We start from the raw sequence: 9,816 nt of genomic DNA, 5'->3' as shown, positions 1-9,816 counted from the left end.
ATGGATTGATATATATTTTCGAATGGAAATAATGCAAATAATAAATACGTAAAGTATAAAGAAATCTTAAGTTTTCATTGCTGCTTTGATTTTTGCATTTTTGTCGTTTTTTTTCAGCCGATGGTCGGGCGACAAAATTTTTCTCTTATCGTCGGCTGAAAAACATGATCACCTGACAGTAGTATCCGGCAACGCGGAGCAGTCACATTAATTCCTTAGATTATCGATAATATTAAAACAAATAAATAATACTACGTCGACCAACAGTCGCCCGTTCATCGTTCGCTAAACCGCAGATTGATTTTCTCAATTCTTAAATGTAGACCGACGACCGACCGACTGTCTGCTGGTGGTCGAACGATGATCGAGGGGGGTTGCTCGACGGACTGTTCAACAACTGCTTCCATTGAAAGAATCGGCCACCGACGCAAATATGCACGTCCAATGTTCATTTATTGGTTAGAGCACAACATTTCATACAGCTTCTCGATGCAAGAAAACTCCTCCTCCACCCCAGGAGTACATGTTACACAGGAATTTGTTTCCAGTAGACGAAGAATGGCCGGATTTAATGCTTCTACTGAAAGCGACTCTTTTAATAAAAGAACACTTAATATATCTTTCTCTTTTCGAAATTTGGAGTGGATTTTAAAAAATCTATACAGGTATAAATTTCACTTTTAAAAAACATAAATGTGCATGTAAATGATTGTGATATTTCGATATACAAATGTACATTTAAGGGGGCCGACTGTGGTTTTATTGTGTATGAACTACAATAGCGAAACTCTTCATTTTTATACCATGAGTGGCAAATGAGGGTAATCCTGTGTAGAACTTTGTCATTCCATCGTCGTCTGTGATGCGTTCCACACCCCACTTATGCTTGCCAAGTTCCGCCCTTAGTCGACTGACCTCTTGTCTTAGCTCCCTGTTTTCATGAAGTAGGGGGTCTTCTTCACACTGTACACCTAGGATTCGATACACACGAAAACAGGTACCTCACGCCCACCTCAACCCCCAAACAACCCCTTTTGACTGTGATGAAAAAAGATTATAAAATATGTATAGTTTCTGAATTTATCTCAATGCCTATAATTTATCATACATGTACAGTACCTACACTTCAATTTATATTCACCACACTTGAACTACTCTTCAACTCCCGTGCATGTTCCTTAATATACACATTGATAAGACTTTTTTTAAATTTACGTGGAGTATATAAAAATCGATCACATATACGATAAATATTGCCGGGGTAGGCCTTATGATTTATCATGTATTGAGACTTTACCTTTGTTGATTCACGTTCTAATCTCCTTTTTTCCCTTTTGATGTCTTCATCCGATCTAATGTCTTTATAAGCAAACAAAGTGGGGGCGTAATTATCATCACTGGGATCATCTCCGTGCCACCCATGCAAAAAATGATCGGAACAGATCCAAGTGTGGTCGCCTGGTTCCCACTTATCCCTGTTGACTGCATTGATCCACACTCTTCGCTTTCGCTTATTCTTTGGGAAACGGAAGAAACTAACCCCTCTCGATCTAGCATCGGCATTATAGACATTCATACATTTGTAAACACAGCAATTTTTAACCATGATTTCGGAATTTCCGCCTTGTCGCTACAGACGCTGTATCCACTCGGAAGTGTTTATGTGCATGCGCCATTGCTGCGGGACAGATTCATTAAATGAGCTTAATAATGTTAATGTTGTCTGACTTAGCTGCCGTCCATACCACAAAGTCCACCCAAGGAAGCCCAATGATGGCCATCTCGCCCTGAACCTGTGCATAGTATTTATGTGATTTCTTTAATGTTGGGCCCAATTCACTGAGTTCAAGACAAAACTATTTTGAATTCATTGACATAATATCAGATATTCCCAACAGTGTTACATTTTGTCCTGAGATGGAGAAGGGACATTTAATTTCTAGCAGTCCAGTGCTTTCATTATCAACCACTCTCCCATCACTGGTAGCCCCTAGAAAAGAATGTGTCGAGCATAAAGTAAGACCAGATGTCTGTACGTCAGTTTCCATTTGAATAGCTCTTTTGATCTGTAGGTAGTCTTCCTTTGCATCCATCTCATGGTCAATTCCCCACTGCACTGCGAGAGGTAACCTAGAGTATCTGAAATTGTAGAAACTGGTTTCTAACTTCTGTTGATTACTAATCAGCATTTACAAAAAGTATTGAATCCTTTTATCTAAAAAAAGTTGACGTTAGTTTTGTGATGCAATGTGCTACATGTATTCAGAAAGTTAAAAAACAAATTAAATTACTTGTTCAGATTTGATCCATACAAAATCTGTTGGATTAGGGATGTAGGTTTGTCTCCTGATTGAAGAACATCACCAAAGATCGAACTTGTGATCCGTCCAAGATGAAGCTTTTTCCATAGATCACTAAGTCTTTGTGCTCTTGTGTGTTCTTCAATGTAGTTCACTAAGTCTTGGTCAATCATAGGTGGTGGGACTGCAAAATTGCACAAAAATGCCCTTATTAAGATAACTTAGAACTGATGATTACACTGAATGTAACTTTTTTTTTTTACTATCATTTGTATTCTGTATGGTAATCATTGTACTATTTATAAGTGAGTATTATATTTCATGACTCACCATTGTTTTCAGAGAATACCATTTTTTCCATTTTCAGGTGAAGTGGATGGACCGATGTTTCCACCTCCATTTCATTGTCCACTGCAGTCGGTGCTCCAGAGTCAGGAACGTTCCATAGATGTGCCATACCTAAATATTTCAAACAAATTTTTATGATTATTGTGTTTTTTTTTTTTACCAAGACCAAATTTTAGAGTTTTTTTATACTTGAAAATATCACTAACACTTTAATAATTTCATGTCTCATACAATTATACCTGTTCATCATATCAATAAATATAAACTTGCAATATTATTTGAATTAAAAGTCTTAGAACATGAGCAAGCTGTTTTTAAAACAAGAAAAGTTGTGTTTCAATTTTTCAATCGATACCTGTTTGAGGGAAAATGACTTTTAGTTCTGAAAGTTGCTGCAATGACCAGTCGATGTCATTCTTCTTATCCTCTGAATGGCGAGGGTCAAATTTCGCCATCGCAGAGCCATGCGATAGAGAAGCGGTTGCTGTAACATTGTCCTCACTTATCTTTTCTATTTGGGCACGAGGCTTTGACAGATTTAGATTGCTAAGTGGGGTTGGTTTCTGGTTGACCGACCTCGGCATCTTCCACGTGCAAAGTGTTGAGGTACAGCTCTGGGATGACGTAAAGATGCCATTGCATATTGCAAAAAGCAACCCACCAACATGGCTGCAGGCTTGAGCTAACCTATAGTAAAATGATGATGAAAAAAAAAACTTTTTAAAATTAATTATTCTAAAGTGTATAAAAGTTTAACAATTAATTAGAGTTGCTAAAATGGAGAAATCATAAGATCGGTGTCAGATTAAAGATCTAGATTCAAATAGTTTAGGTGGTGGGGGAATCAAGAGCCCCAAAAATTCTTGTGCAACAAAATTAATACTCAGAGATTTAATGTGGTACAGGAAACATTATTAACTGGTATTTGAAATGTTTTAATGAATAAAAAATAGAAATAAAAGCTTTTAATAGTGTAAAAATATATCAGTATTTGTTAAATAATTAAATTTCAATCAACAATTTAGTTTTGAGGAGGAGGGGAGGGGGTCTTGATGAAAACTATGTAGTATTTTGTCAAACACTGAACTTTTGACCATTCTCCTAGCCTAAGTGTAGTTCACTTGATATACTTACCCAATGGGGCACTGGCAATATGCAAAGTCCACTTTATGTGTGCTGCCAATGTTTGTCATGCAAAGATAAACCTGATACCTCTGCTTTTTCATAGATGCCAAGCAAAAGGCCTTGACATAGACTGTTGTGTCATCAATCTAAAACACAATGTACATAACACTCTAAATACAATGAAATAATTATTAATACTGTATTGGTTGTAGCTGAAGATAATACATATGTAATAATTATTGAAATTAAAAGGACAAAATCACTTTATAAATCTAAAGAATCAGTCTTACTTACGTTGGCAATACTTAGTTCTTGGATGTCCCCTGCATCAAAATGTTTCAGAGATTTATCCAGTCCTTTAAAGTTCTGAACACTCTGACCTCCCTGCCTTGTCCTTGAGATCATAAACTCATACAAAGAGGAAAAAGAAAGGGCAGGTGGTTTCACATGGCTTGATGGACCTATCAGCTGGTAAGAAACTTTGTTGAATGGTGGCAAGTTTTCTTTGAACTGCGTAAGTGTAGGATCAGAGGAAGAAAATACCTCAACAGTGGGACACAGGGCATCTGTACTTGTGCTGCTTGCAAGAATATCGCAAATCAGATCATCTTTTTTCTTCTTCTTACAATCAATACCCAGATCTAAAGCTATTGTTTTCAAAATGCCTATATTTGTTTTCTTTAAATGCTCCCGCGTCGCCATACTTTTAGACGCGCATGGTAACTAATGTAAACTTGGCAACGATAAACAGGAAGTTCGACTTAATTTTAGAAATATCAAGAAAATATTTTTTTTTTGAAAAAAAATATAGCAGTTCATTTATTTAACACAAAATTATAGTTAAAATCTGAAACATGTTTTTATACATTTTCGACGCGGTTCGCTTCACGCTCGTATCCACTCGGAAGTTGTTGTGCGCATGTCTGCATATATTATTAAAGGGGTCTATTCTGACAAGAGTTATCTCTGATTACCCACGCCTCAATCTTGATGTGTCCACGTGATAAAAAAATTAGATAACAACTTTTTTCTTTAAATTTTCACAAAGGTTCTTAAAAATGAAATATTTACAGGGTAAAATCATCTGTCTATCTCAATAGCTTTGTCCTTTGCTCATTCTTGAAATTCTTCGATCATCTCAACTCGTTCCATGTCCTTATCTCCCTCTTTCCACCTAGCTGTGGTCCATACAACTTTTTTTTCTTGGAGAAGGACGTCTGTACACCAACGTGCACCATTCCACGGACTTGTGGACGCTCTCTCATTGGTACTACCTCAATGTCCAGACTCCCAAGCTTGAAAACTTCCTCTACCATCTGGTATGGTTTTGGAACCTTTGGTTTAGGCACGAATTGCCCTCTTTGAGCTGACTGGAACTTCTCATCTCCAGCCTTTCTTTTTGGAACATGAACAGGAGTGGGCCCCCTCTGTTTTCTCACCACTTTTCCAACTTCTAAATCTTCTTGGATCTCAGCTGCAGGACTTTCGGTTTCTTCCTGTACCACTCCTGATTTTCTGAGAGTCTCATTCCTCTTCTCTGGTCCATCTTCACCATCAGAATCATTAGAGCTTATATCCCTACTTCCTGAGTCTTCTGACATGCTCCCAATGACCTCATGAACATCATTGGAACCTTACATCTTGTCATCGTCTGAGCAATCTCGGACCTTGTTCTCCTGAACATGTCTCTTTTTGTGCCTGACCAGGTTAGCGTTCTTGTTGGATGCATAGTTGCACAGATCACAACGAAATCTCTTTTCTAGCTGTCTTAAACCACATTCCACAATGTGTCTCTTCAGCTCTTCTGTATATGGGCACGTTGGACACTTTTGCTTCGCAGTCAGATTTTTGCTTGATCTCTCAAACAAATCGTCCACTTCAGGACTGAGCTTAGTTCTGTTTTTGGATTTTTTGTCATGCGTACTTCTCAGCTGGGCTCAGAGAGAGATCCTCTGTGCCCTTTTCCAGCAGTTTTACTTCCGACACCAAATTAATGATTTTAACTGGAATGCAATGTTCTACACTGGCAAGCCCTTTGCCGGTTAGAGCTCTGTACAATTCGATTTGTTTTGGCACAATCAGTCTAATTTCTTGAGGTGTTACATCCTATTCTTTATGGTAAATTTTGCCAAAGTATTTATTTCACTCCTATGTGGGTTCAAAGTATTAGCTTCTGCAATCTTGTAGCATCCAAAAACCCCTAAGGAATCAACGGAACATCATTTCTTCCGAACCATATTCTTCTGCTTTTCAACCGTTCACGGTAGCTCAGTCGGTAGAGCGCTCGCTCCGTGATCGGGAGGTCGTGAGTTCATATCTCGGCCGCGACTGACCTAAGTAGATAAAAAATGGGTAGCAGCTGTTCCTTCGTTATGCGCTCGGCACTTTGAAGTGAAAGTTGCGGGTCCTTCGGATGAGACCTTAAAAACCGAGGCCCCGTGTCAGCGGCAGGCATTGGCACGATCAAGATCCCTCACTGCTCAATGGCCCTAAGTGCCGAGTAAAGGGTCAAAATTTGAAGCCCTTCACCGGCATAAGGTGACGTCTCTATATGAGTGAAAAATTCTCGAGAGGGACGTTAAACAATATACAATCAATCAATCAATCTTCTGTTTTTCAGGTCTATGGTGCAGTTATTTTCTATAATGAAATCCAGTCCCAATGCACCATGTACGGAGAGTTTCGCTACAGCTACAGTGTTCCTGTATGATCTATCTCCGATAGGGAAATTCAAAGCTGTTTTCCCATAAACTTCAATTGGTTCACTACTTGCAGAGAAAATATCTCTAGTAAGTGGTATGAACTCTTCTTCTCGCACTGAGATTTGATTATACAGGTTTTTAGAGATCAGTGAGACAGTGGCACCTGTGTCTACCAACATCTTAGCTCTAATACCATCGAATGAAACTTCAATATAGATACCTGGATCACTGATTCTGTTGTTGATTCCAACAAGAGCGTCTCCACTTATCTCGTCTCTGAGGATTTTTAGAAACAAACTGTTTGGAAGATTGTTGGTCTTCATTTGTCTTGGTTTGAGATTTGGTCTTTTGAGCATATCCATCTTTGTTTCTTCTTGGAGCCTTGCATTCTCTCTGCAAATGGCCCTTCCGTCCACAATTATGAAAGATTATTCTTTCTTTCTAATTGTTTCGAAAAGAAGCGTTTGGGACATTTTGGCTCGAGTATCTTCTTTGTTGGGACTGTTTCTCTTTCATGGATTTTAATTCTTGTCTCATGTCATTCATTGCTTTTCCCATGTTTTCAATGAGCTTGCTTAGTTCAGATATATACTGGGGTGTCTCATCGTTTCCTATTGGTCTGTAGAAACTTTTATTTTCAATTTGTCTTTGCTCCGCCTTATTATAGGCTCTAATTCTATTGCATGTCTGATGGCTTCGTTAAAGTCTCTTGGTCAAGCTTGCTTTATACGGAGTATCATATCTGCGTCAAAAAGAGCATCAAGGCATCAGTGGGTGCCATTGGATAGGCTAAGTTAGTTAGTCTTCTTATACTTTGTCCCAGTTCTGAAAATGTTTCTGTTGCTTTCTTTTTACGCTCCTTCAACTGTGCTCGGTAGAGCTCCGACTGATTTGAGGGTGCAAATCGCTCGCTCAACGCTCCAACAAGCTCATCATAATCATTAAGAGCATCACCGGACAAATTACCAAGCACTCCCTATGCTGGTCCTCTCAATGAAGCAGCAAGGTAAGGTCCTTTCTCAATTTTGATCCAATTTCCAAGCATGGCACTGGCACCAAAGTGAGATTTATAATCCTGCCATGAGCTGGTTCCATCATACGTTGCAGGTTTTTTATTTGGTCTACTTCCACCAAACTAAACAAATATTTACGTCCTGCTCTTGAACGATAGCCTGGCTCGTTTTGTGCTTTATTTTCTCTTTTTACGTGCTCTGTCGGTCTCTTCCGATAAGTTATACCTGGCTCATACTCATCTGAATCCATTTTCCATCGATATCTTGCTCATCTTTTTCTTGCCGAATGTACGGAAGCGTATTAGTGCCATTTGCACACTTTACTTTTTTTAATTTCGACACTTTCAAGTGTAAATTTTACACTTTAAAGTGTAAATTTTACACTTTAATCTGTAAATTTTACACTTTAATCTGTAAAATTTACACTTTAATCTGTAAAATTTACACTTTAATCTGTAAATTTTACACTTTAATCTGTAACTTTTACACATTAATCTGTAAATTTTACACTTTAATTTGTAAAATTTACACTTTAATCTGTAAATTTTACACTTTAATCTGTAGATTTTACACTTTAATCTGTAAATTTTACACTTTAATCTGTAAAATTTACACTTTAAAGTGTAAATTTTACACTTTAATCTGTAAATTGTACAGTTTAATCTGTAAATTTTACACTTTTATTTGTAAAATTTACATTTTAATCTGTAAAATTTACACTTTAATCTGTAAATTTTACACTTTAATATTTAAATTCTTACATTTTAATCTGTAAAATTTACAAATTAATCTGCAAATTTTACACTTTAATCTGTAAATTTTACACTGTAATCTGTAAATTTTACACTGTAATCTGTAAAATTTACACTTTAATCTGTAAATTTTACACTTTAATCTGTAAATTTTACACTTTAATCTGTAAATTTCACACATCCTGAGTAACACATTTTTAAGCCAACAGACCATGTTTCGTGCATGATAAAATTTTAATTCTGATGTTTTATATTAAAGTAAAACTTTTCTTTGAATATAAAGTGAAGAGCATATCAAACATACATGCGCATATTCCCGATCACAAGTGCTTGATGACCCCTCCCCAACCAATATAGATTCCAGGGCCTGTTAGACTTTTTTCACATAAATAATATATGGATGACACAATTGTGATATAATCTATAAATCCTATCAATTCAGAAAATTTGCTTAAACTAACATTTTATTGGCTTACAAATGTGTTACTGAGGATGTGTGAAGATGCTAAATTGACTATGTGAATAAACAAATAAAGTGTAAATTTTACAGATTAAAGTGTAAAATTTACGGATTAAAGTGTAAATTTTACAGATTAATGTGTAAAATTTACAGATTAAAGTGTAAAATTTACACTTTAAAGTGTAAATTTTACACTTTAAAGTGTAAAATTTACAGATTAATCTGTAAATTTTACAGATTAATGTGTAAAATTTACAGATTAAAGTGTAAAATTTACACTTTAATCTGTAAAATTTACAGATTAAAGTGTAAAATTTACAGATTAATGTGTAAAATTTACACTTTAAAGTGTAAAATTTACACTTTAATCTGTAAAATTTACAGATTAAAGTGTAAAATTTACACTTTAAAGTGTAAAATTTACAGATTAAAGTGTAAAATTTACAGATTAATGTGTAAAATTTACACTTTAAAGTGTAAAATTTACACTTTAATCTGTAAAATTTACAGATTAAAGTGTAAAATTTACACTTTAAAGTGTAAAATTTACACCTTAAAGTGTAAATTTTACAGATTAATCTGTAAAATTTACACATTAATCTGTAAAATTTACAGATTAAAGTGTAAAATTTACACTTTAATCTGTAAATTTTACAGATTAAAGTGTAAAATTTACAGATTGAAGTGTAAAATTTACACTTTAAAGTGTAAAATTTACAGATTAAAGTGTCGAAATTGAAAAAAAGTAAATTGTGCAAGTGGCACTAATACGCTTCCGTACCGAATGGGTGCACGCTCATCAGTTTCTTTCATTAAATATGGTCTCAAATCAAGCTTCTCCTCAATAGTTTTCTCCACGTATGACTTTGGTCTAATAGCAGGTGTTTCATATATTTTTTCTTCTTTTGTCTCAATTTCCTCTTCTTTGTACAAAGGGATTTGATGCTTATATATCAATTCTAGATTCCGAAAGTTTCTTAGTGTCAAATCCTGAGTCTGTGGTTTTCTGCTCATTCGGTTTTCAAGTAGAATGGTCCAGACGCGACCGCTTCATTATTTCGCTTTCAAAACAAACATGTCATAGATGTTCGTAATTAATGTTTTCATTATATCAAC

The 9,816-nt window shown here is 35.8% G+C and overlaps 2 pseudogenes; both read right to left on the bottom strand.

Moving 5' to 3' along the window:
* Window positions 1-803: 803 nt before the first annotated feature.
* LOC134254750 (THAP domain-containing protein 5-like) lies at window positions 804-1,695 on the bottom strand (annotated as a pseudogene).
* On the bottom strand, window positions 1,695-4,475 carry LOC134254749 (uncharacterized; annotated as a pseudogene).
* Between the last annotated feature and the right edge of the window lie 5,341 nt (window positions 4,476-9,816).

The sequence above is a fragment of the Saccostrea cucullata genome, unplaced genomic scaffold (genome assembly GCF_032062105.1).
Source record: "Saccostrea cucullata isolate Sc308-1 unplaced genomic scaffold, CSIRO_AGI_Scuc_v1 ctg18880, whole genome shotgun sequence".
Classification (NCBI taxonomy): Eukaryota; Metazoa; Mollusca; class Bivalvia; order Ostreida; family Ostreidae; genus Saccostrea; species Saccostrea cuccullata.
The sequence above is the reverse complement of the archived record's forward strand: the minus strand, read 5'-3'. Positions and strand labels throughout refer to the sequence as shown.